Source organism: Polypterus senegalus, chromosome 5 (assembly GCF_016835505.1).
Source record: "Polypterus senegalus isolate Bchr_013 chromosome 5, ASM1683550v1, whole genome shotgun sequence".
Lineage (NCBI taxonomy): Eukaryota > Metazoa > Chordata > Cladistia > Polypteriformes > Polypteridae > Polypterus > Polypterus senegalus.
Window position 1 is genome coordinate 65111457 of NC_053158.1, and position 27270 is coordinate 65138726.

At 35.8% G+C, this 27270-nt stretch overlaps 1 protein-coding gene across 2 annotated transcripts in view; it reads left to right on the forward strand.

Annotated features, from left to right (window-relative positions):
• mib1 (MIB E3 ubiquitin protein ligase 1) overlaps positions 1-27270 on the forward strand; it is a 208232-nt gene that overhangs the window by 96815 nt on the left and 84147 nt on the right. The window lies entirely within an intron of this gene.

Here is a 27270-nt window from a genome sequence, read left to right on the forward strand (position 1 = left end):
GGTTATTATGTATATTGATGGCAAATATATCAATTTAAAATAACACCACAACTAAGTGTGCAGAAGTTGAAGGGGTCTCAATAATTTCTGAATCCACTGTATATAGATTGATTGACTTGTTGAGCAGTCCATGAGAGATTTTTTCTTAGTTGGACTTAACTATAACATTTCTACAATGAGATTTTAGCTTGCAATGACAAGTTTAGATGTTGGACTATATATTGGCACAAGTCTAGTCCTACAGAATTATAGCTGCAAGGTATGTTTACAAAGTTGTGCTTTGGGCAAACATTCATCAAACTCAAGAGTATTAATTAACTAGATATTTATTTTTTAATTGCCACAAAATTAGCACTTTCAGCTAAAGACTATAACAAGTAGTGACAAAAGGCAAAAAATCTTGATTGTATGTGTCTTGAATTTAGGCAAAAATGTGTGCCTGCGTGTACCATATAAAGCCATTTGTATTGAAATATTTATTGTCTGTAGAGCGTGCACTCCAGATCTCAAACTCACTAAATCATAATGAATATTTTATAACAATAAACATGCCTCTTTTTTTTTTTATAAATAGTTAATTATTTTCTAATCTGTTATTTGCAAAACCTTTTTTTTATTTTTATTTTAATGTTCTATAGACATGTTACATGTGTCCTGTAAATGTAAGAAAAGCAATTACATTTTTTTTTTTATTCTGGTCTGCTGTAAAAGAGAATAGCTTTGTATTTGTACAGTATTGCTGTAGTAAAACACTTTTTATACAATACTACTAAGGATAGAAAGGTAAAGGCTGTTCTCTCAATTGCTTTATCATTTGCTTTTTACAACAAGCATGCAGTAATGTGTGTGCGCATTGGCCCTTGTTGTCATTGCTAGATTCGTTCTCAAACAAATATCTTATGGTACTTGTTTTAGCTCTGAAATTGAATACCAAAATATAAATTGAAGGTCCCAAAAAGGAAAAGACGTGGAACTTTGCAAAAAAAAAAAAAAGTTATCCATCCATCTGATTTTTTTCTAACCTTCCTTACAAGCTCACAAAGAACTCCTGCTTATCTGAAAAGTATTTTTAATGAAGTGAGAACTAATGCAAAATGGGGTGGCAAAAGGGAAAATTAATTTACTAAAACATGTGTTGTGAAGTACACTAACTTTTTCATAAAAATGTAAATGTTTGATTGATATTCATCTATAAAAATAATGCTCAGACATTACTAATGTTGTAGACGACTATTACTGCTGGAAATGACTGATTTTTATAATTATTTACTGAAAAGCCCCATTTTTAGCAACAGTGTCCTAATGGTAAGCTCTCAGAGCTCATCTTTTATGAGTCATATTTAAAATGCTTATTCTTTGTTAACTGGCTTAGTGCAACTGAAATCTGTTATTCTGTTCAGTAAAACAACTGAATTGTCTAGCAGCCTGAAGTTAAGTATGTTCAGGCCTGGCCAGTACTTGGATGGGAGACCATCTAGGAAATGTTTGGGTTGCTGCTAGAAGAGGTGTTGGTGAGTCTAGCAGTGGGTGCTAACCCCGTGGTGGTCTGAACATAGATCCTAATGCCACTGTGCTGTAAAAATGGCACTGTCCTTCGGGTGAGATGTAAAATCGAACTCCTGACTCTATGTAGTCACTAAAGATTCCTGGGCATGCTTCCTAAACTACAGGATGTATCCCGAGGCTAAATGTCCCTCCATGGCCTAGTCATTCTTCCACCTAATAGCTATCTCTCTCACCACTTCACCACCTAATAGCTCATGTGTGGTGAGTGTACTGGCACAAGAATGGCTGCCATTACATCATCCAGGTGGATCCTGCACATTAGTGGTGGTTGAAGTGGCTCCCCACTCACTATAAAAAGCACTTTGAGTAGTGAGAAAAGCACTATATTAGTGTAAAGAATTATTACCATTGTTATATTTGGGTTGAAAAGTACGGGCATTCCAAGTCTAATTCTGTGCTCAAAATGGTCAAAACGTGACTGTTTTCTCAAGAAACAAGGCAACCTATTGTTGTTATGAGTAATGAAGATTGAATCCAAAAGTGTCTGTTACTGTTGTGGGTGAAAAGGACAACCTGGACCTAACCTGGACAGAAAAAGAACAGGAAAGCCTAGATCACAGGTGTCAAACTCCAGGCCTGGAGGGCCGCAGTGGGTGCAGGTTTTCTTTCTAACCCTTTTCCTAGTCAGTGTCCAGTTTTCACTGCTAATTAACTTCTTTTCCCTCTATTTTAATAGCCCTGTTTTTAAGGATTAAGTCTTCTGAATTGATTCTTTTCTTCATTAAATGACAGCCAAACAGAAATGAGAAATGAAATGTGCCAACAGATGACCAGCTAAATTGGGGCTTCAAACTCCAACCAGATCCTTAATAAGAAGCTGATTCTTGCTGTTAATTAAACCCGTTATTCAATTCCATGGCTTATTGCTGCTCTCTTTCTGCCACAGCAGACATTTCCAAACTGTTAATATTCTGCTTTTTTCTAAGAACACCTAAAATGTTTTGGTAATCTGAAGGATCAACCTTACTAAGACCTTCATCTTTATTTTCAGATTTTGTTTGGTACAGGTGAGCTGGTCATGTCCTGCTTGTTTTATGTCTCATTACTGCCCGGCTGCTAATTAAGAAAAAAATAACTAAGGAGCCTGAGTCAAGCTAATTAAAGCTAAGGCTAAAGAAGTTAATCAGCATCAAAAACTGGTCATGAATTAAGCAGATGGTTAGAATGAAAACCTGCAACCACTGTGGCCCTCCAGGACTGGAGTTCGACACCCCTGGCCTAGATGCACAACTAGCAAAGAGAATAAGTGCAAAAATGCCTGCATTTTCAGAAAATGACACCTTACAAGAACTTAGTTGCTCCTTCCTTAAATGCATGCCATATCTACCAGAGTAATAGCTGTTGAAAATGGGGCTTTGGAGTCTTATGTGAATAAATAATAAATTATGATTTGGTCATTTCATGCAGTAATAACCATTTTCAGCTTTAGTAATGCCTTCTCTGTATTTTCAAATCAATGTAATAGTACCTTGAGTAAAAAAATATCAATTTTTATCGAACACATGAACATTTCTGGGTGATTGTAGACTTGTGTATGTTAGTATATATAATTGCAAAAATGGAAACTGGGAGAACTACATTGGAATAGAAGCAAAGGCAATATACTGCAACAGTTTTTATCAATACTTCATTTTACTGTTTACATTCCATTATATTTATTGAAATCTCTTCAGCAGCAATTCTGTGTAAAATGTTCTGTTTGCATTTTAAAACAAAGGTCTGCACAGTAAATTCTCGCACGTGCATAGCCTATTATGGACATTTGCTAGTAAAATCCAGTGTGGAGTACATGTGTGAACAAAATCAGTAATCCTTCGAAATTCACAGGTTGGGATTTTTCCTGTCTGAAACTGTCCTGTATGGCTGCATCAAGGCTTCCACATTTACAATGTGTCGGATGGACACTTACTTGATAGCCACTGTTTACCACCAGTAAAGAAAATGCTGCTGTGGCAGCTGTTAAGCTTGGGGGGGGGAGATGCTTGATGGTTAGTAGGTGTCTAATTAAAACTTGGCTTAGTGCTGCTTTCTTGAACAGTTAAAATGCAGTAACATGGTTTTAGTTTCCTTCCTGCTTTCTGTTTGATGTTGCTGTTTTCAAATTTTGCAATCAATATCGTAGTATATGTTGAATGTGTGTCTGTGATTCAAACATCAATCCGTCCATTATCCAACCCGCTATATCCTAACTACAGGGTCACAGGGGGGTCTGCTGGAGCCAATCCCAGCCAACACAGGGCACAAGGCAGGAAACCAACCCCGGACAGGGCGCCAGCCCACCGCAGGGCAGTGATTCAAACATTATATATAAAATCATAAATAAATCAATGAAGTCAACATGAAGCCATCACTGCTTGTTGGTTATTTTTTTTAGACAAAAAATAAATAAATTGCAGAATGTTAATGTGTGGATGCAGTTGACACAGGAAACACTGTGAATCAAAAAAAAAATCCTAAAGTGTCGAGACCCAGCGAAATCTCTGGTTAATGTTTGGAAGAAGCTAATGACTTTTTAAAAGTTTTGGAAATGTCATAGGCTCATAGTGCAATTACTTGGTCCATAATTTAGTTATATCCCCTGCGTCTGTACTAAAAATGTATCAATCTTTAAATTATTTGTGATGATCATTTAAATTTCAATCACCTTTACAACCTCTGGCTTGTGATACCTGCAAAAAAAAAAAAAAATCAGAAAAGTTTTGAATTTAATCCTTTTGTTTGCCTTTAGGTTGTGGTGATTATGTAGCTCGTATACTTGCTGCCATAAATGAAATGAACCTATGTAGCGTAGGTTTTAATTCTGACTTTATTGGTGTTAATGCCCTCATACAGTATTTACTGCACATTAAGATGACGAGAGTGATCCGAGTGCTATCTTGTTGTATAATCTATCAAACAGATTGCCCCTTGTGAGGTATGGAGTTCACTTGAAAAATAATGGCAATGGGTTACAGCACTTGTGAACTTTATTAAACAAAAAACACATCTCCAGTGAACCATTTTTACTATCCTCCATTCAAACAGACACTAGTGTAAATCTGGTTGACATGGAAGCCCCCAATCAGTATTCAAGTTTCTAATGCATTGCAGGATCATTTTTTTTTTTTTTACACAGGTTGAGTTATTAGATTTTAATTGAGGAATTTAGTGTGTTTTATGGATCCATATAATAACCGTATGATTAGCTTTGTGGTGCTGAGTATAGTCTGGGGAGGGAAGTGTGCCTTCTAAGTTATTGGCTGGCTACACACAGTTAAACAAGCAGCAGCAGACTGCATTTTGTGAAAGATTAAGTACTATCAGGAGGTTACCTTGAGTATGACATATGGTATTTTTTTATGGACCGGCCTATCAGCCTTTATTATAAATATGATTTTTTTAGTGGAGAAGTATTGGACCTAATAGTCAGCTTGAAATTCACTGTTTGTACACATTTGAAATATGTATAAAGACGTTCCACCAAATTCAAACTGAAACATGTTATTGGCAGAGCTCTCCTAAGTAGCTTCTTTAAAAATGTATCCCTGCTACATGATAAAAACCTTATGTCATGCTCTCAATTTTAGGTTAAAAAACTTTTATTTCTTACAAGCAGAATAAATGAAAAGTATTTTTATATGCAGTGTCTTTCTCTTATCAATTATTTTTACAGGGCATATGACATTTTAATTGTGTAATTGTATACATGTAATCAGGGGTCGTGGCACACTGTGCATGTTTCGGCTGCATTTTGAAAAGTGTTACCCGCCACCCCCAATACCCATACACCTCCCTGCATTTCTTAATGATCTCATGGGCACTGCTAATTAGTATAATATTGCATCCATTTCTTTTAAGAGTTTCTAAGGGAAAGTCTTTAGAAATCATGCAGGGAGTAGCAGTGCCACCAGTTCCCCACCCTTTCATGCCTGAAATCAAATATGCCCCTGCTTTGAACATTTCTCATGATAATTCAAAGGGCCGATCGCTTGAGATATCTTGTACAGTGCACACGGGCTACCTTTCATGTTAGACTGCTAGTCCTTCACATCAGACAACCAAACAGTTTCCTCCTAGCAAATATACTTAGCAAGCCTCTAAAAAAATCTAGCAGAGTATTTTATTTGTTTAGCCTTTCCGGTGGATAATGTGACTTGTCATCGCTTCCTCTAATGTCTTTTGTGAAAAGCTCTGTTCTGTACGTAAACTTTACAACTGCAGAATGTTTGATTTGGTTAGTTTTATGCAGTAGTAGCACCTTTTTTGTTGCATTTCATAAATCTTCTTGTTGTGTACTTGAAATGTTTTATTTTTTTTTCAAATTGAGCCCCTACTGATATTCCATCATTATGTATTTGAATATGAACTCTAAGGTCTGCATTTGTTTCAAGATCATGACGTGTTGTGGAATTAGTACACAATAGTATGTCTCAAAAGTTTTGTTTCAGTGCAGAGTATTTATTTATAAGGAGAAGTTTAACTTTTCAAGTGGTATAAATTTTTACTGTTGTGCCTAAAGAGGAATTAAAGATTGTGTTACTCATGCAAAATGTTGTATTGTGATTTGGAGCTGACATACTGTTCAATCTGAAGCAACACTAATGATAACTGATGTGCTAAGTGGTGTTCTAGCTTTTACACATATTGAGATCTATTGCATCTGATTTGTTTGTAGAGAAAAGCCAAGCAAAATGACACCTTTTACTGGCTAACTAAAAAGATTACAATATGCAAGCTTTCGAGGCAACTCAGGCCCCTTCTTTAGGCAAGTCCTTGCCTGAAGAAGGGGCCTGAGTTACCTCGAAAGTTTGAACATTGTAATCTTTTTAGTTAGCCAATAAAAGGTGTCATTTCTCTACATTCATAATGGCTAACACGGTACAACACCCTAGTACATCTGATTGTTTTGAAAACCCACCATTTCCGTAATGCCTATTGCCTGTTAACTTGTTTGCTTCAAAAGATCCCTTTGTTTTGTTACTTCAGCGAGTCTTTATGCAGTTGTAATTCTCAGTTCCCAATTGAGGTTGATCACATTCTGTTTGGGCTGAATGCTTGCTGTGAATTCTCTTACACCGCGCAATGCTGTGAGAAGGCGAGGATACTCTCAGCAAGCAAGTGTTGTGTCTTTAAACATATGTGAGCAATCTGATACTCTTTTTTAAAGGCTTTCAATAGATGGAGATTTGAGAGATTGCTGTTGGTAACAACCTTTCATTAAAAAATTAATAGAAGTTATATTTACTGTAGTTATAATAATAATATTTTTTAATAACCCATTAACCTAATGTTGATTTGGAGTTTCAGGTACTTGTTGACTATCTGAAGATAACTGGCAGGTTATACAGTAGCATTATGGGTCCAGCTTTACATCAAGAAGGCATGCCTCTTTGAACTTGTCATTGTCTATATAGGCGAGTGATAATATACACAGGCACTAGAAGACCCTAGAAAAAAGGATTGTTGTTGTAAGTGTGTCTAGTTTGTTTAAACATCTGTGAGAATTTAAATTAGACCTATTTCATGAATAGCTTTTTTTGGGGGGGAGTAAACATTCACACTTTCACATCCTACCTAATTTATAATAATAGAATTGTTCTGAGTTGTTAGTTAATATGGTTGAATTATATTGAAATAAATAATGACTTGGGCTTTTGGTTCATGCTACATTGTAAAGGTGTGGAAGAACAGGTTTCATGATCATTTCATCCAACAAAGCAGTTAATGAGCAGTAATTAAGCGGTCCAGCAATTATTATGTTAAGATGTTTTTTATGATTTTTATTTTACCACTGTTTTCAGCAGCTGAGATTTAAGTTTACTTTTTGATAAATGGTGCTTCTTTTCCTAATTTTGTGGTGCTATCAATGCAGAACCTTAGTCCTTCTTTTTTTAAACCTTGGTGTAAAAGGGTAAAATTAAGAGGATAGTCAACGATGATATGAATAAATATGGTAGAAGGAACGGTAAAAATGCATCTTAGGGTAAACTAACAAAACTGGAGCAAACCCTGATAAGGGATATTGAAACAGGTGATGTATATTCTTATATTTTTTTGTTTTCAGTTATGTATCATTAGTTTCTACCATATTCCACCTTAATAAAAAGATACTTGTCTATTTGGGTGCCCTTCTGTCCTGTGTGGATGTAAATAATTTTGCTTGGTATACGACCTTTGTTTTGAATACGACTCATGCGCTACCCTTGTTTACCTCTCTCGAGACAAAGCCACGACTACCCATGAGAGTCAGTACGCCAGTTGCTAGCATTCAGTGAACAACCTGCGCTATAACTTTATGTGAATATTCACGTGATTTTGTGTTTTTTCACATAAATTTGAATGACTGTTGAAAAGTATGAAGGTGGCATGCGTATCCGGGACATTACTGCTGCATACCATATGCCGAGAATGATGGTATCTATGATTGTGATAAACAAATACGTTATTAAAAAGTAAATTGAGGTAAAATATTCATTTATTTTATCTTATTGCTTTTGTATTGATGTATTTTAGTATTAAGCAGTGTTTAAATTATTTTATACAACCCCATCAATGTATAATATGCCAATAACAATAGGATTTTTTTTCATGGGAACGAATTAATCTTTTTCCCTTTAGTTCTTATGGGAAAAATTTGTTTGGTATACGTCCTGTTTGGTATAAATCAAAGAATCTGGAACGGATTAAGGATGCATACCAAGGTACCACTGTATGTGCAAATTATAAATTCCTTAATCTCCAAGGTATAATCTTTCCAGGGACCTTATTGTAAATGGAACTTCAACAATTCACCATGTCATTCTTAATAAACAAAAGTTTCTACTTGGAATTTACCCAACACATAAAACGTTCACTTAACCGCTTTTCCAAACAGATGTTCAGCAATCACCATGTTTGTCTTTTGTGTGAATGTGAATGCATTTCTCATTACAGATTCACTCAAGTTCATATATTTTATAGTACTGTACATGTGTAACAGCGTTAAAGTTTAATCTTGAACTTTCAATGAACATAATGCCAGCATGTTATTAAATTTCATTAAGTTACAACAAATGCCATTTAATTTAGGATAAGTGTAGATAATGTAATTACACTAACAAGCGTGAAAACTGCTACTAATGACTTATTTTGTTGATTTTATCCTCAAAGGATTTGATACCTTACTTATCAGTTAAGGTATGAAGTAATAAAATCTGAAAGTACACAAACATTAACCAGAGATTTCGCTGGGTCTTGACACTTTAGGATTTTTTTTTTTTTTTTAATCAAATATGAAAGCAGCCCATACTAATTTTACAGAAGATTTTTAATCTGCATTTACAAGAAGCAAATCTGAAAAGTAAACACTTTCTGTGGTCTGTGTTGGCCCAAGGTCAATAGCAATGTTTACTGTTTAGATGTTACATTTAACAGAGCAGTAAAGACTTTAATAATAACAATAATAATAATCACAATGTATATGAGGCCGATGTCTTTATCAAATGTGACTGTCAAGATAACGATGCAGTACAATTTTTTTTTTTACACACTTCATAGCAACTGGAAGATGGGTGGTTTTAAGTAACTTGTTTAGGGTTACACAGTAAGATTGAAGCAGGGACTGAACTGGCAGCCTTGTGTGTTGACTTGACTTGACCTCATTGCCCACCTTAACTAACTCCACAGGGTAGAATCGGGTACAACTGGCTTTGCAATAAATTTTTGGTTAAATTACAGTTGTGCCTGAAGTAAAGAGTGCTTGTTCAAACAGACATTGGGAGACTGCTAAACAGTCAACAACATTGTGGTACAGATAGTTACATTCTGGGTTGTGAGACATTGACATTGTGTTTTGCACAAACTATTATTCAAACTCCGACTCAATATATAAGTGCTTATGGTTTCCCAGCAGAGTGCAATCTGCATTAGGATGCTTGTGTAATTAGGAATTATGCGAGCATTAGCGTGTTTGGGTTTTGGATTCCAATCTGCCGTGTTCTTTATTGCCACGTTGAGTTAGGAACAGATATGTTACCACACACATTCGAGTGGTGTGTGGTGTTTATAGTTTTTTTTTCCCTGACTACCTTAATCGTTGTTATTTTCATTCTGATTTATTTTCCTGGTTGGCACTGCAGTGGGGAATTTAAGAGCTGGACAGACTTAGGCCACCCTATCCCCAGCAACTCCCTCTAGCTCCTCTTGAGCATTTCCCAGGCCATTTGAAAGACGTAATCCCTTCAGCATGTGCCAAGTGTGCCCAGTACCACTCATGGGTTGGGTGCTAACAGTCATTTTGACTTCATGCCCATACCACCTCCACTCCCCTCAAGTGACTCCTCTTGATCCTGATGAACAGAGTTTCTACCTGAGGTTTCTTCTGTATCCCTGACTTTCTCACTGTCATATAGAACGACCTCAATAATCCTGCAAAGCAATCTCATTTTATCCACTTTTATTTGTGTTTTCATTCCTTCTGTCGCCTTTTGGAGCTTGTGACCCTAAGGCAAGGATGGGGATGTAGGTTGATTACAAAAGAAGAATGATTTAACCATAGGTTGCAGATGCATAAATTGAAAGGCTTGTTTCTAACTGCTGACATGACAGGTTTATTTGAGAAATGGACTGTGAATAACAGAAGCTTTGCATGACAGGAAGTTACATTTTTGAAGATGACAAGGTTTTGGCATTGTATTATATTTACCAAAGGAAAGAAGTCCCTTCTGGATGTAATTGTAACTGTTATAACCCTCCTTCATGTGCCTAACATGTGAAATGGTTGGTGGACAAATATGATCCTCACGGAAGCCAACTGATCTTTAATAAAGGAAACTAACACTCTTCACAAGTAATGGTTGGCATGACTAGGCAAGAAATACTGATGTCAGACCCTTCCTTTAACTATAATCCCTTTGTGCCATGACTTTTGTACAGCACAGCTGTTGAGAGCTTTCTGGATCCGAAATAGAGTAAAGGACTCCAAAGTATGCTGACGGATTTCCATTGCACTTTCAAACTAGCCATCTTTCATAATTTTATAGCAACACACTCATCTCCCTTTCTCTCTTTGTTCCTGTCTCTCTCTCACTGCCAGTTCCTTTGCAAAAAAATATACATACAAGAGCATCAAAGCTAATTTAAGCCATCATTAGGAAATGATTGTGAAGGAGTAGTGTAGTGGAAAAAACATGATCGTGTCAACTCTATAAAGAGGAACTTTTACCTCTTCTGGTAAGCATCAGTGACACTCAAGTCATTTAAGTGGGCCATTGTGTTGTGAAAGCACAGACAACCTGTCTTCAGTTATGAGACAATCCCATATTTATAACACAGGTTTCCTGCAAATTAAGTGTGACAACCAGTTTAAGCCTTTTGTTTTGTTGCATTAACTTCACTAATATTCTAAGATGACTTCAAAGGTGTCTGTCTGAAATGGCAACGAGCAGATGCTGATGTTGGAATATGAAATCAAACTCAACAGCTCTGACCAAGTGACTGACAGTTTCATTTAAATACAACAGCAATATTGTAGAACATGACAAGGCATTCTGGAATATCCAGATGTATGAAAGTTTTTGAGCTTATACTGTAGCTATCATCGAAATAATACATTTTGCATTTCTTATGCCAACTGCTCAATACCTCAGCCTGTCCTTATTAAGGAAGTATTTAATACCAGTTGTTGAAAAACTCCGATATAAAATGTGATTATTTTTACTTGGAAACATTTCATTAGTGTAGAATAATTTTTTTTGTTATGTATCTGATGACATTCTCAAGCCTGCTTAATCTAGTTCATCGTACTAATTGGGCAGAGCCTGTCCCAGCAGCATTGGGCACAAGGCAGGACCCTTCATGTCAGCACATCACAAAGCACAATCATGCACTTGCTCAGAGACCTTGCAGACTTCACACAGACAGCAACCAGTCTCTTCAAGTGAACCCTGGATGCTGTGTCAGTGAGGCAGCCACTGTGAAGACCTGGACTATTTTTGTCATTTTGTAATGTAAGGCTATCTGTTATTGATAATCTTTTACTTATTTAAATAGTTGCTTTGTTAGGTATAGCAATGTTGATGTAGTAGCGAGAAAATATTATCGAGAATAGATTGGAGGGTAGTTAAGTGCTTTCTACAGCTGTTAGGTAAATGCTCGATATGTTACTTTGCAAGAATGATTTGCAGAGCTTCATAATTTGCAGTATTATGTTTTTATGCATTAATTGTAAAGACAAAAGTTCAAATATGATTTCAGAGTTTCTTTTGACACCGCATTGCCATCTTTCTCTAGGAAGTATGCATAAGCAGTTATAAGTAGTTCATTATCTTATTCTATGTAAAAGATGTTTACAGGTCTATAGGGCCATTCATTTCATGTATACAAAGTACAGTGAAATTCCGATTCAATATCACCAGACATTGTGCCCAAATTCTATGCTACATCTATGAAACTCTGCTTGGAACACGGTGTATATACTGTATGTCTTATAAAAATACACGTCCACATCAGAAGTGCAAACAGAGACTTGAAAGAACAATTCCTTTATTGGTAAGCCAAGCAAACTGAACTGCTTCAGTCTGCAAATGAGAATGCTGCATGGAGTCAACACCTAGGTGTTTGGTATTCTCAGTTACTTCAGGTGTGGAGTGAATCACATGACCCAACGACACCGGAGGACATTACAGTAAAGTGAATTCAATATGAAAAGCTGGAAGCAATTTATCACATGGCAGACATGGTATTTAAAAATAAAAACTTAGCTCTTAGCTAAGGAAAAAATCTGCAGAATGACCTCCTCCTTTAAACAATTATTGTAGTATATTATAGTCTCAATGAAGTTTTATTTTAGGTAGACCATTAAGGCTTTTTGCAAAACAAATGCCATTACTGTATATTATCAGCCTGAAATTCATGAATAAAGTAAAACTATTAAATACCAGTCATACAAGTAGAAAAAATGTGTTCACTTCAAAGAACCTGTGAAATATCTGATATAAAAGACAGGGAATAATGTGCTGTAGGAACAAAGACATTAATTCAAACATGAGTTAATGTGACATGGCAAAGTTTAATGAGAGGTGCATTACTTTTAATACAAGAACATCAAAAAATATAAGATATAACAAGTAGGAATCAAGTACACAGTAAATCTAGGAGGAGAGCATTAGCCAAACGGTTACATAAATGTTTTATAAGAATTGTTGAGTGACAGCTTGAAACAACAGATATATTGCTGACTTTGCAGATATGCGTTTAGCATTAATTCAGTATAACCATTTACACCAACAGGTGCACCAGTTAAGGCCGTTTATAGTGCAAATTTTTAGACCAAACCTTGATATGTTTGCTGTTAGCATTACATTAGTAGTTGGCTTTCCTGAAAAGTAATATGCCTATAAAAACTATTATAGTCACTTGTAACATTTGACTCATCTGTTTCATTTATGTGTAAAGTTATCCCAGCTATTAAAATGAATGGTAATCCAATACCATAAATATACCATTACTACCTTTGGAGAATTCATTGAAGTCTTTTTATCTTCCAGTAGAAGACCCCTGCAATTCAAATGCCCAAAGCTTTCTCCTGCGTTTATTTTCAGACACCAAGTAGTGACTTTTATCCCATAAACATATTATTGAGGATCTTGTTCACGTTTTCTCTCTCCGGTAAAAATGTAGCCTGCAGCATTAAAATGAAATAAAACAGAAATATGGCCTTTGAGTGTGACTCGGGGCACTTTGTTGCAAAAACTAACGCACCAACAAAGACATACTGTACAGTGTAGATACAGGATATAGGAAAAAAAAATCATTTCTTGACTCTTGCCCAATTAAATATTTGTATGAAAATATGAAAAAGAAATTTACTTATATTTACTTTAATTATCAGCAGAAGTATGTATCATACAGTGGTTAATATACATTAAAGAGAAAGGAAAAAATACATTACAATGGCATTATAACAGCCTTTGACTCCAGAAACGCCTATTAAAGTTTTGATTCAGAGTATTTCCGTGCTCTTGGAGCATAATGTGGGACAATGTGAGTAACCCTTTAAAACTGCATTAATAATTATATGTGTTTGAAGACAGGACCCATCGCAAGAGGTGGGTAGAGTAAGCAAAAATTGTACTCAAGTAAGAGTAGCGTTACTTCAAAATAACATTACTCAAGTAGAAGTAAAAAGTAGTCCACCAAAAACTTACTCAAGTAAGAGTAAAAAAGTACTTGGTAAAAAGACTACTCAAGTACTGAGTAACTGTTTGAACATAGTAAATGATTTATTTTTTAGAAATGTTGTAATAAGACAGACAAAAATATAAAATAATGTGCAAATTCTGCTATTTCCAAATTATAAAAAAATGAGTGAAAATAAATCACATCTTAACAAAATAAAGATGCACATATAACACAAAGTTCCAAATCTCAGTTTTTCACAATGCTTTTGAAGCTGATACCTACAGTAGGTAACATGCATCTTTGAACACTGCAAACTACTTACAGTGCTGAGATATCCTGTACACTGACAGTAAAATACTGCATATGCACTTTGTTGTGTAGCGGGTCCGCGGCTTCAAAAAAAAAAAAAGGCCAGTTTCAAATCTATAAAGCCGTGTCACTCTCTGTGGGCGTAATTGCACGACCACGGAGAGTTAATGAGGTAGTTGGAGTGAGTCACACCTGCACGTGTGGGACCGATTGTTCTCAATTGATTTATTTCCTTCTTGCAGCGTGTGATTAAGGCCCACGGAGGCGGGAGTGTATATATATGGGTCAGCACAAAAAAGAAGGGGAATCAAAGAAAAGGAGAAAATACATAAAAGGCAGGCTTGGGAACTACGATCTGTTTTTTGCAGTGAAGCTGTGACCATTTAGCAGTGAACAGGAGCCCTGCATGACTCAAAAGTCTCTCACAGGCTGCAAGACACAGGAAGTTTGTGTGTGGTCATATGACTGCATGGCTATGTCTGATTGGTGAAACAGTCATACAGCAGATCCACTGGCAACTTCTCTCTTGCAAAAATATAGTTTAATGTATAAATGGAAAAAAGTTACAAGTCGAGTGTTTCCCAATTTAGTGGAGTAAGAATAGCGTTTCTTCTTCAAAAATGTACTCAAGTAAAAGTATGGTGCAGTAAAACTACACTTGGAAGTACAATTTTTTTTTTTAATTACTCAAGTAAATGTAATGCAGTAAATGTAACTTGTTACTACCCACCTCTGCCCATCGCAGAGCTCACTCCCACATGATCACTCATAACAGGAGATTATTTTATTGTAGAATAAATACTTAAATAAAATTGTGTTAGTGGTAATATTTAGTAATCCTTCTGAACATGGCTCTGTTAAACCTGTAAATAATTTCATATTAACAAGCCTAGTGCCTGTTTTAATAGTTATTTAGAGCTCATCAGGAAAGCAGAGTACAAAAACATCCCACAAAAAGGTTGGTCTCTTTGACAGGCATAACATTTTTCTTTTTTAAAAGCATCCCACTGGCCTACTTCTTTGTACGAAATTCATTTCTTTTTATATGTCCCCAAATACTACCAGCTTATTAATTCCAAGGATTTCAATGTCCGATTTTATTTTTTCATCCTTCATCTATAGCTGGAATACTTGCGTACCTTCTTAGCCTGTTTGCTCATTTTTAATGGGAATTCAGTGTTTTGAGACAAAAAAATCCTCATTATAAGCCACAAGCAGCAAGGTGGAGGAAGAAGGAGCAGTGAGGGTGACAGGTGGGATATGGACCGGGTTTGGCAGTAAATTGCATTTGGTGGCTTATTATTAATAGTCCCATGTTACATTGTGATGATTTTATCATTTTCTGTTATGTTTTAAGAAGTTATATCAAATCCTCTTTTCTTCTATGCTTCTCTGTCTAGAGTCTTATGCAATATGAGAGACATTATCCCAGGTTCTGCCTAAAATCCAAAACCAGCTATGCAGTCACCTTCTACAGTTAAAATGCTAAAGGTTTGAATTAAAAATGCTTCATGCACGCCTCCGTACTTGTAAATGAGCTCTATATACAGTGACAGTTTAAAACAGCTGATACTTCACTAGGCATTAGAGACTTGCAGTTCAGTATCCCATCACACATTTCTGCTAGATCCCTGGCAACTGGACTTATAGTCCACATAGCTTTAAATTGTTTTTGCCTTTGGTGACCAAATTAAAAATATGAGTAACCAAAATAAATGTAGTCTTAGTCGTGAGCCCTATGATGAATTTATCTTGGCAAATGTATTTTATTTTAAGATGTATCCTATCTTTAGAATTTGAAATAATATTGTGTTGTGAAGCCTCAATGCTTTATTTTTAAATCTCAGTTGTTTAATTCAAGTTAATTTCTTACTCATGTTAATTTGCTAGATCTTATAATAATACCTTCTATTTTTTGTATTTTGTTTTCTTCTATTTCAGTTATTTTAAATCTTAAATTAATTAACTATAAATAATTTCAATGCAGTCTTGCTTATACAACATAATTACCCAAAACTGTTCATTTAAATAAAAAGTGATTGTACAGTAAGTACACAGAGAGTGAATTCTGAGACAATTGACCAGTTCTGTTGGACTTGAATAATGCACTTAACTAGTTGTAGTGTCTGAACAATTGCAGTTATTGTCTTAATTTCTCTGTTTCAAATTTCCTTTATGACATTTTTGGGCGCACGACTCTTTAATGGTACACAGCTGACCCTAAATTACAAGTTAAGAAATTGACTCAGCTGTTTTATCTTATCTGTATTATCTCTGTTTAGCCTCCTTTTCTCCATTTGTCCTCCTCCCAGCCATCATGAAAATGTAGATGAAGAACACTCCTTCTGCTCGAGGTGGGGTGGTCTGTGCTATATTAAAAGAATGTGGGACTGGAAATTGAAACTGAATGTGATATCTGAGGTATCTACATCTCCAAACAAGGCTCAGGCAAATTCACAGCGGAAGCGACAGCTGCTTCACTATTACTCTCCCAGTATGTAAGCAGGTTTTGGGTGGTGGCTTGATAATAGGGAAGACAGGTGTTACATTGCTGCTATATTTGAATAGATACAAAGAGTCAGGACAGCTGGGGAGAAGGATTGAGATGCCTTGTGGTTTAAGGTTCAGGCTGTTTATGATACATTTGTTGTCTAATGTGATCAAACCTGCTACTGCATTTAGAAGGCCGGACGATTTTCAGGATGGTGGATTGATGTTAGAATCCAGCAGTCTGATATTACAATTTTATTGATTGTTTGAATAATTTAAGCGAGAGCTGTTTCAGGGATAACCAATAAAACATTTTAAAAAAGCAAAATGACCTTAAGAGTTTTTATCATTTTTGAGAGTACAGGTATTTTCTTATAGCGAATTCTGCTTACAAATTGTACTATCTATAGGGTGGTCCAGATCCAATTATGCAATTTTCATTACGCTATAACTTAAGTTTTATTTCATAGAAAATCACCCGAAAAATCCTGAACATTCGAGAAGAGTGACAACTGACAACATGAAAAATCATCTTCGCGCCGAACTGGAATCGTCCCTGTATAAATCAAAGTCATCCAGACGATCTGGATTTGCATAATTAGATCTAGACCACCCTGTATCTATCCTTCCATCCATCCATTATCCAACCCGCTATATCCTAACACAGGGTCATGGGGGTCTGCTGGAGCCAATCCCAGCCAGCACAGGGCGCAAGGCAGGAACAAATCCCCGGGCAGGGTGCTAGCCCACCGCACACACTGGGGACAATTTAGGATCGCAGATACCTTGTATCATTTACTGCAGTCTGATACACAGGGCATACAGTACGTTTTTGATTTCACCTCACTGATAACTTGGCTGAAATTTTTGTGTAATGCATTTATACAGTATCTCAAATGTGTTAGTCTAAGTTAGTTTTTGAAGGTCATGCTTTCACCTTTAACTTAGCGGTTTGTTCAAACAATTGATGAGTTCTGAAAATTCTAGCTTGTTTATTTATTTGTTTTTAACTTGAAACAACATTTTCCCTTTTTCTTCACATGTCGGATAACATAAAGCAGCTTACAAGTGAGACTTCACATTATGTCAGCAGATGATAATGTATGAATTTTGACATGGCTGAAACTTTACAAACCTATTAACTGCATAGCAGCACACATTGATTAGTAATCACTGTAGAAGGGGATGGATTCAATAACAATTTGATAACTTTTGCAGTTAAGTTGTTAATTATCCCAAAGCAAATTAAGATTTCCTTTACTTGATTATATTATATAAAGACAGGTTTATCAGTCTGGGCTTTTGTGTAAATTCTTTTGTCGATTTATGCATTTTTGCCATTTACATTTGTTTTATTGTTTCTTTCTCATCTGCACAGAAATGATATGCCGAAAGTAATATGTTTTACAGAAATAAACTGCACTGGTCCTGACTGACACTATTTAAGGTCTTATGATACCTTGTTTTATTATTTGGCAGCTTGGCCATTGCAGTATCGTATTGAATTAAACAGTGCATTTGCAACAAAATAGTACTGCTTTTTTTCTTGTGCATTTTAAAATGTGTTTTTGTAAGATACTGATAAAGCTATGAGGGCTGTTCACTCCATCCAAAACACTGAAATATATCTAAAAAACAATTTTGTGTGTCATAAAATCATAATTTCAAATAGTGTGTATTCAACAGCTTAACGGTTTTGTTTTTCACAAAACAGCTGACAAAGATCAATAAATATTTTGCTTTCCTTAACCAATTAATGTCCTTTTAATTGCTTTTCTATAATGAAATGCATACACTGCTTAAAGGAATATTTTGAAGGAGACAGCACATATTTTTGAGCTCTGACAAGTGAAAGACAAATAAGCAACTTTTTTCCTTTTTATTCATATCTCTGCTTTTATATCTCAAATTGAAGTAGACATGTACAGCTATTTTATCAAATATTCAGATCAAACTCATGAACAACAGGACAGGTTTTAAAAATCATTTTCCTTAGATTTCCAAAATTTAAAACTGTTAAATGTAAATAGTCTAACATATCTTGTAAATGAAATGCAAACAAAATCATTTTTCATTTGTTGATTCAGCTTTTAGCATTCACATAACAATCACAGTGAGTGTAATGGTGGGACATAAGTATAAACTTCAGTCACTGTTATACCTTTTCAAATTAAAATGTACACTTTATATATTTACTAGGGGGTTCGCCCCTGCTCACTTCGCTTGGCAACCCCCTCAGCCTGCGCTACATGCCAGCCACTTTGCATCTCTGCCGCTCGTGTTGTGAAGGGGGGTGGTGGGGCTGAACGCACACCATGGAGACGTGGCCGCTCCTCCAAAACCCCCTCTTAAACTGTGATACAATGGGAAACACATACTATTTTTTTTTTTTCTTCCCTCCTCATTGCTAGATCAGCTGCTGGCTTGCTGCTGCTGCCGTGCCACGTGATCTGCATCTTGTGCGGCGCTTCGAACATTTAAAAGCCTGTACAGCAACTGGCCATACTTTTTGTCTTTTATTTAGGCGTGGTTAAATCTCTTGGCACAAAGTCTTATCTCGCGGGACGTGAGTTCTTGATATTTTTTAGGTTAAAATTTAAAAACTGAATAAACAACATCACATTAAAGTTCAATAAATTCTGAAAAGAATGATACCAAACATATATATGGAGGTTTAAAAACAAACCCGATTTAAAGCATGACAAAAAATTATATAAAAATGTCATAAAATCGTTGCACTTTTTAGGCTAAGGATTTCATTCATATATATATATATATATATATATATATATATATATATATATATATATATATATATATATATATATATATATATAATATGTGAGTAGATTTGCTTTGTTTTGTGCATTTTTAACTTTTTTTCCATTTTAAACCTGTAGAGATGCTGACAAGTTTAACTTGAAAAGTCATATGTTGCGTATCTTTGGTAAACTGAGTATAGGCATGATGATAAGATGTCATTCAGTCTACTCAAACATTGTAATGAAACTTCTATCTTAGAGTTTCATGCCGGCACTTAGCATAGACTTTATAATGAATGGATAATTTTGTCTACATATTGCAGAAGTCACTTTCCGTCCACTTTGTGACAGACTTGGCTACCCTGTTCTTTATAGTTGTCACCACGAAGTTCAGGATAAATCTCATTTTCTTTCAGGCCAGCCTATACATATTATATGTTCATACTTTGTACCCACTAAGGGGTGTTTCAAAGCCCTAAACCTTTGACACTACTGCATGAATAACAGTTCCGGGTTCAAATACCTTCTTTCTCTTAAGCAAAATACTTTTGATTCAGGCCTTTCCTAAAATCCAGCACAAACTATTTTCTCTCCCTCTTTCTCCTCCATGTCTTCCTGGTGAGATTTTTCCTTCTCCTCTCCTCTCCTTACCCAGATTCCTGGGTGAGGTAGGGTGGCTCAGTTTATGCAGGACCCAGAAGTATATCTGATACTACAATATTACACACATGAAGCACTTCCAGTTCAGGCATAGCCCTCCATAAGATAGGAATGTCTTTTCTAGGCAGCTCCCCCTGCAGCACAGAAGGAATCCAGCAGGGCTGCCAATTAGGACTGTGACTCCCTGTCAGCCCTTCAAGTGCACTCATGGAGACCCAATAGAGGATGCTGCCTTCCTTTGTATAGAGTGTGAACACAGCCCTGAGACTGAGAGGTAGTCTCCTTCTGTTCCATCATCCCACTCTTGAAAAGGAATGTCAGCTATCCCGGTTGGGGCTCCTGTTTAGTGATGTTTTTCATCCATGATGAGGGACTTCCAGCTGGATAAGAAGTTGTATATCCTGGCCAAGACGCCAGTCCATTGTGACACTAGATCTTTTCTGAGTGAACAAACCCAATGCTGCTTTTGCGCTAGATGAACTTACTGTGGTATACAAAGTTTAGGTTCACTTTTAAAATAATTGACAGTTTGGCCTAATATTAAATGTGATATTGTTTGCCATTGTTCACATGTTATAAAACTTGAAAACATACTATGGAGTATAACTGGAAACCTTTCTCAGCAATGTACACAACCTTCAGAAACAGCACTTGTTGATCGATTCGTACTGGCATGGAGAGTTGACATCTGTGGTGTCTTGTCACTGCTGCCTTACTGCAGGGTCCTTGGTTCAAATCACTGATTAAGGTACACTGTATTTGAAGTTTACATACAATTTATGTCTCTTTGTGAGTTGTGCCTTAGTATTCTAATTTCCTTCTACATTCCAAATTTATGCAGATTAGGTTTATTGGTGACTTTAAACTGGGCTGGTATGAGTGAGTATGACTGTGCGAGTTTGTGCTCAATGATGGATTGGTGCTTGATACTGCTTGGCTGAGCTCTTGAGCCCCATGAACTTATATTGGATGGAGCAAATTCAGTAAGTAGAAGGATGGACAAATAAATAACCCATTTCTTTTCATAACACATAATGGCTGGTTACCTCTACCTGTATTCACTTTAGGCTACTTTTATGGTTTCAGAATAAATGTGGTGTAGTGGTTAAGGCTTTGGACTTCCAATCCTGAGGTTTTGGGTTCAGATCCTGCAACTCACACACTGTGTGACCAAAGCAAGTCACTTGACCTGCCTGTGCTCCAATTCAAATGCAAAAAAAAATGTAAACAGTTTTATTATAAATGTTTTAAGTTGCCTCGGATAAAGTCGTCAACAAAATAAGTGAATGTAAATGTAAATAGGTATAAAAAGAGATTTGAAAATAGTAAATATCCCATGGTAATTACTTATGGCTCAGAATCTAAAGATACTGGTGATCATCAAGACTTTGCTTGGGCCAGGTTGTTTCTCTAAAATAGATTAGAGAGCAAAGAAAGAACTGTTCACTGAGTAATGTGATATATTTTACAACATTATTACAAGCTATAAACATTTCTGAGTTCTATGGGAATGGATCAAAATACAAAGTGCTTCCCTATAGACCATGTTGAGTCTCATTTGAAATGTGTAAAGCTCCTCTCAGAAAATATTTTAAGGTATGTGGGTCAAGAGTACCATGGAGTGCATCACCTACAGCATATCCACCCCTAGTGTGTGTCTTGCTTTTGGGGTACTTGTCAGGACATAAGGGAAGCATTATGGAGAAACATTTACATTCTTAGAGAAAGTCAATCTTCATGTGTCCTAAAACAATGCTATTAAAATTAAAAGAGAGGTTTGAAATGTAACGTAGTAATGTATGAGGGAGTTACTACTTTTTCTTTCAGCTAAAGTTGAAAATTGATACTACATTTAATATTCAAATACCAAACAAATATAGCTATAATTGTAGTATAAATTGTCCATATTAAGCATTTATTATCTATATATACATCTTAATCAAAAGGATATGTGTCTGTGTGGCCATCAGGTTGCTGTCTGTAATTCCAATAGATGGCACAGCATTAACATTTTTAATAATAAAATGCATTGCATTTGTCACTCTGATAGACAGAGCATCACAAACATTAACCCTGTTTTTATGAATCTCAAACCAAATAACATAGCAGAGACAAATGCAGAAGTCTACATTGATTGCTTAGATTTCAACTAGCCTTGTGTGTGTGTGTGTGTGTGTGTATATATATATATATATATATATATATATATATATATATATATATATTTATATATTTATATATATATATATATATATATATATATATATATATATATATATATATATATATATATATATATATATATATATATATATATATATATATATATATATATATATATATATATATATATATATATATATATATATATATATATATATATATATATATATATATATATATATATATATATATATAATATATATATATATATATATATATATATATAATATGGTGAGTAGGCTTCTCACATACCATCTTTTACGCCGTCTATTTTTTTTTTTTTTTTGTGCAACTTCACATCGGCAACATAATGTATAGCGCTGTATTTGAGCCACTGAGAAAAAAATAAAAGACACAGTGAAAACGTGTATTTTGTGATTAAAGTGGAAATTTCAGCTTTAATTTCGAAATGTCCACTTTAACCTCGTAGTTTACTTTATTATTAAAGCAGACCATTGTAAACGTCATCCTAGGTTTTAATCGCTACAAGCTTCTTGGACCTGATAGCAGGTAAAGTAAAAAAAATAAAAAATAGACGGCACAAAAGATATGTATGTGAGACTTTTAAAATGTGTCGTGTCGTTACGATCGGGAATATGCGACGCTTCAATATAAAAGCACCACGAATGCATCTGTATGTTGGCATTTTGCTTCACCACTTTGAACCATTCATCAAACAGCAAAGCGCGCATATCGATCCCCGAAGGATCTCCATAGAGGCTTGCTGTCACATGTAGATAGTAAACAGGGACTCTGACGTCACGTTCAGACTTTTAGCACACTGTGCCCCCCGACTTTTTGCTGGTACTGCAACTCACGCACGCATCGCGCTAATTTCTGAGGACCTGCTCAGAGGACGCGTGAAATGAACGCTGGAAACGCATGGCAGCCATGATGCGGGCACGTACGTGTTCTGAGCGTGAAGCATAAATCGGCCCTAAGTCGAACTCATTTCCAGTGAGAGTTGGGCTCCGCCAGGGCTGCCCTTTGTCAACGATTCTGTTCATAACTTTTATGGACAGAATTTGTAAGCGCAGCCATGGTGTTGAGGGTGTCCGGTTTGGTGGACTCAGGATTGGGTCACTGCTTTTTGCAGATGATGTTGTCCTGTTTGCTTCATCAGGCCGTGATCTTCAGCTCTCTCTGAATCCGTTTGCAGCTGAGTGTGAAGCGGCTGGGATAGGAATCAGCACCTCCAAATCCGAAACCATGGTCCTCAGCCGGAAAAGGGTGGAGTGCCCTCTTGGGGTTGGGAGCGAGATCTTGCCCCAAGTGGAGGAGTTCAAGTATCTCGGGGTCTTGTTCATGAATGAGGGAAGAATGGATCGTGAGATTGACAGGCGGATCGGTGCGGCGTCTAAAGTGATGCGGGCTCTGCATTGGTCTGTCGTGGTGAAAAAGGAGCTGAGCCGTAAGGCAAAGCTCTCAATTTACCAGTCGATCTACGTTCCTACCCTCACCTATGGTCATGAGCTATGGGTACTGACCAAAAGAACGAGATCACGAATACAAGTGGATGTAATGAGTTTCCTCTGCAGGGTGTCTGGGCTTTCCCTTAAAGATAGGGTGAGAAGCTCAGTCATCCGGGAGGGGCTTAGAGTAGAGCCGCTGCTCCTCCGCATCGAGAGGAGTCAGATGAGGTGGCTCGGGCATCTGATCAGGATGCCTCCTGGACGCGTCCTTGGCGAGGTGTTCTGGGCACGTTCAACCGGCAGGAGGCCCCGGGGAAGACCCAGGACACGCTGGAGGGACTATGTCTCCCGACTGGCCTGGGAACGCCTCAGGATTCCCCTGGAAGAGCTGGAAGAAGTGGCCGGGGAGAGGGAGGTCTGGGCATCTCTGCTCAAGCTGCTGACCCCGTGACCCGACCTCGGATAAGCAGAAGAGGATGGATGGATGGATATATCTACAGTTAAGTCAATAAATATTTGGCCAGAGACAACTTTTTTCAAATTTTGGTTCTGTACATTACCATAATGATTTATAAATCAAACAACTCAGATGCAGTTGAAGTGCAGACTTTCAGCTTTAATTCAGTGGGTTCAACAAAAAGATTGCATAAAAATGTGAGGCAACTAATGCATTTTTTTAACACAATCCCTTCATTTCAGGGGCTCAAATGTAATAGGACAATTGACTCAAAGGCTATTTCATGGGCAGGTGTGGGCAAGTCCGTCGTAAAAAAAATATATATATATATATATATATATATATACACACATCTGAGGTTCGATCCTGAAGATGCATATTCCTGATAAAGCCCACATTAGTTTAAAACACATGTTGTGTACTCTTTGTATTATTTTGACAGATACTACTGTATGTGTGCATATATTTTTTATTGTGATTGCTAAAACATGTTTTGGAGAACCCTGCCTGAAGCTTGCAGCATAAATTTAACTTATAGTTCATGCAAAAGTCGTCTTCATTACAACTCTGTCCATTCCACCTGCTTTTCATGTGGCATTTACTTGTATTATATTTATTATAAAATAAATAGTTTTTCCACAAATAAAAGTGTTTCGACTTAAAGTATAACTTTCATATGTTTGGTTGTTATGTCATTATACAGTATGTTTCAGAGTCAAATCCAAAGTCAAGTACTGTACATTCTTGCATATGTTAAAGCCTTTCAGCTATGTTATTTATGTTTTTTTCGTTTATAAGGGATAATTGTTTTTTTGTGCTTATGTGTTTTTTGCAATATCAACTGAAAAAAATGCTGGACATGATGCACCAGTTGAAGTGCCAAACAGGCCACAACCTTGTTTAATAATAAACCGTTTCAAAGCAAACGTTCCGTCAGGCATAGACAGAGACATGGTCAGCAACAGCACCCTCTCCTGCCTAACAGTGGTATTACTCAGCTTACCTGAGCCATCAGGGAGGTCCTCTAATGTCCATGCGTTATATCATATTGAAATTTACTATTAATATAATTTAAAAGAAAACCTTTCTGCTAGAAAACCCATGAGCCTAACAAAGCTACACCTCTGTTATTATAGACTTTTGAGTTAACAATTTTGATCTTAACTGTTCTGTGGAGTTCAAAATACGCTTCGTTTTACTGTATTGTTTTAATTAAATAATCTTTTTTTTAATGTCACTTAATTCAAAATATAGAAGATACGATTCATTATAACCTATTAATCTATCCACAACTCAAGGTATTTTAAAAGTTGAGTTTCCTTGATATTATTAAATCTGTTTCAGTGACGTGCTAATTTTATTACTGTGGACTTTTTTATTAAAGTAACAGCTTAGAAAAAAAAGTTATCAAATTTGTTTTTTTAGATTGTTTAGATTTAGTTGTGAAAACATTTGGACTTTTTTAACATTTTCTTACATTTTCTAGTATTTCAAAGTGCTTGTGTAAAAAGGCTACTTTGATACGTAAATAACTTTTTACAAGTGATGCACACAATAATTTTTATTACTGCTCGCTTCATAAGAGGTATTTTTAAGTGTGTGCTCTTCACTTAACACCAAATACGTATTATAAGTACTATTTAAAAAGAAAAAAATGGCAAGTGGGCCAGTCTAGCTGTTCATAATACACAAAATGGATGCTTAGCCTTATTACACTACACGGCTTTGAAGCCCAATATAATCCTGCATGAAAACAAAGTATGAATAGTGTAAATGGGAAGAGCCTCATTCTACTTTTATTACACACTGTAGCTTCTCAGAATTTATTTTTGCAATATTATGGGAAACTCAACTTTTACTGTTGACAAGAGGTTACTTTTCAGTTACAACAAAATGTGAAAAGTCTGACAGTAATTTAATATTTTGATGTTTAAACCAGAACGAACATTTGATGATTGTAAATTACTTCAGAATAATTAAGTTAACTGCCTTTTGTATATTTTGGAATGCATGCATTTATTTGGGTTAAATTAATCAAATAAATAAAAATATCTCTGAGTTCTGTATTTGTTTAAAGAGATTGCACTGTTAACTGTTTGGCATAAGACATTCTTACTCTTTGAAATTGTCACAACCATTTTCAATTATCCAGCTGCTTTTGGGTTGGACGGGTGGTATAGACTCAAATTTGTAAATATATGTTAATGCAACATTATACATTTTAAATTTATCAAGATATGGCCTCCTGCTACTCTTGTAAATTGATGATTCTTAAAGTTTGTCATCTTTTTACATTGCTTTGATTAAATACTATGGTCAATTTTGGTAACAGTGTGGTTAATCATTTGCTAAATTTATTTATTTATTTTTGTTTAATGATCCACCCTCCCAGTAAGTGCTACAGGGAGGCTATTAGAGGAAAAGAAAAAAGATATTTGCATATCACATGCATGTGTGTGTTAGTTTGCTTTGTGGGACATTATAATGCAGTGCTGTTTAAGTGAATTTAATTAGTTATTTCAACTCTTGGATTTTTCTTGAAGTCATTGTTGCTATTCTCAGCCAGAAACTTAATTAAATTAGAAGTATTCCTTGAGGGTGTTAAATCACTGTTGACTAGCAATCATGTAAAAGTGGTATCTGCACTCTTGTGTTCAACAGAACAGCAAAACCATGATCAATTAGGCATCACACTTTTATTGTACTTGGTCTCGCTTCATGCATTGATAACTAGCAAACATCAACGGGGACATTTCCTATGTGTCTTAACAGCTATGTTTATTAGTATGTTCAAGAAATTTTAATTGTGCTTGGATGCACAACAAAGATCATTAATAACTGCCTGTTTTAATAAGCATAGAGGCAGCGGATGGTGGTTGAAAGTCTCAAGCAGCTCCTTTTAATTGCAAGATGTCTTGTTCCCAGAATGAAAAATTGCTTTGTTAAATTTATTGGGAGCAAGTTTATTTAGGCATAAATGACGAGGCAGCCTACTGTTATGTATGTGTGTGTGTGTGTGTGTGTAATCTAATAAAATATACAGCGCCCTCCACAATTATTGGTATCCATAATAATTCCTATAAAATAAATGTAATTGAAGCATTTTTCTAATTTCTAGTTTAGTTTTTAAAGTTGTTCAGAGTAAATTGGAACTTTTAATTAGTAATTAATGACTTCCTGTGTCCCTGGGGTATAATTATGACGTGACACAGAGTCCTATTGCTCTTAGCCACTCTTCAACATGGGACAGACA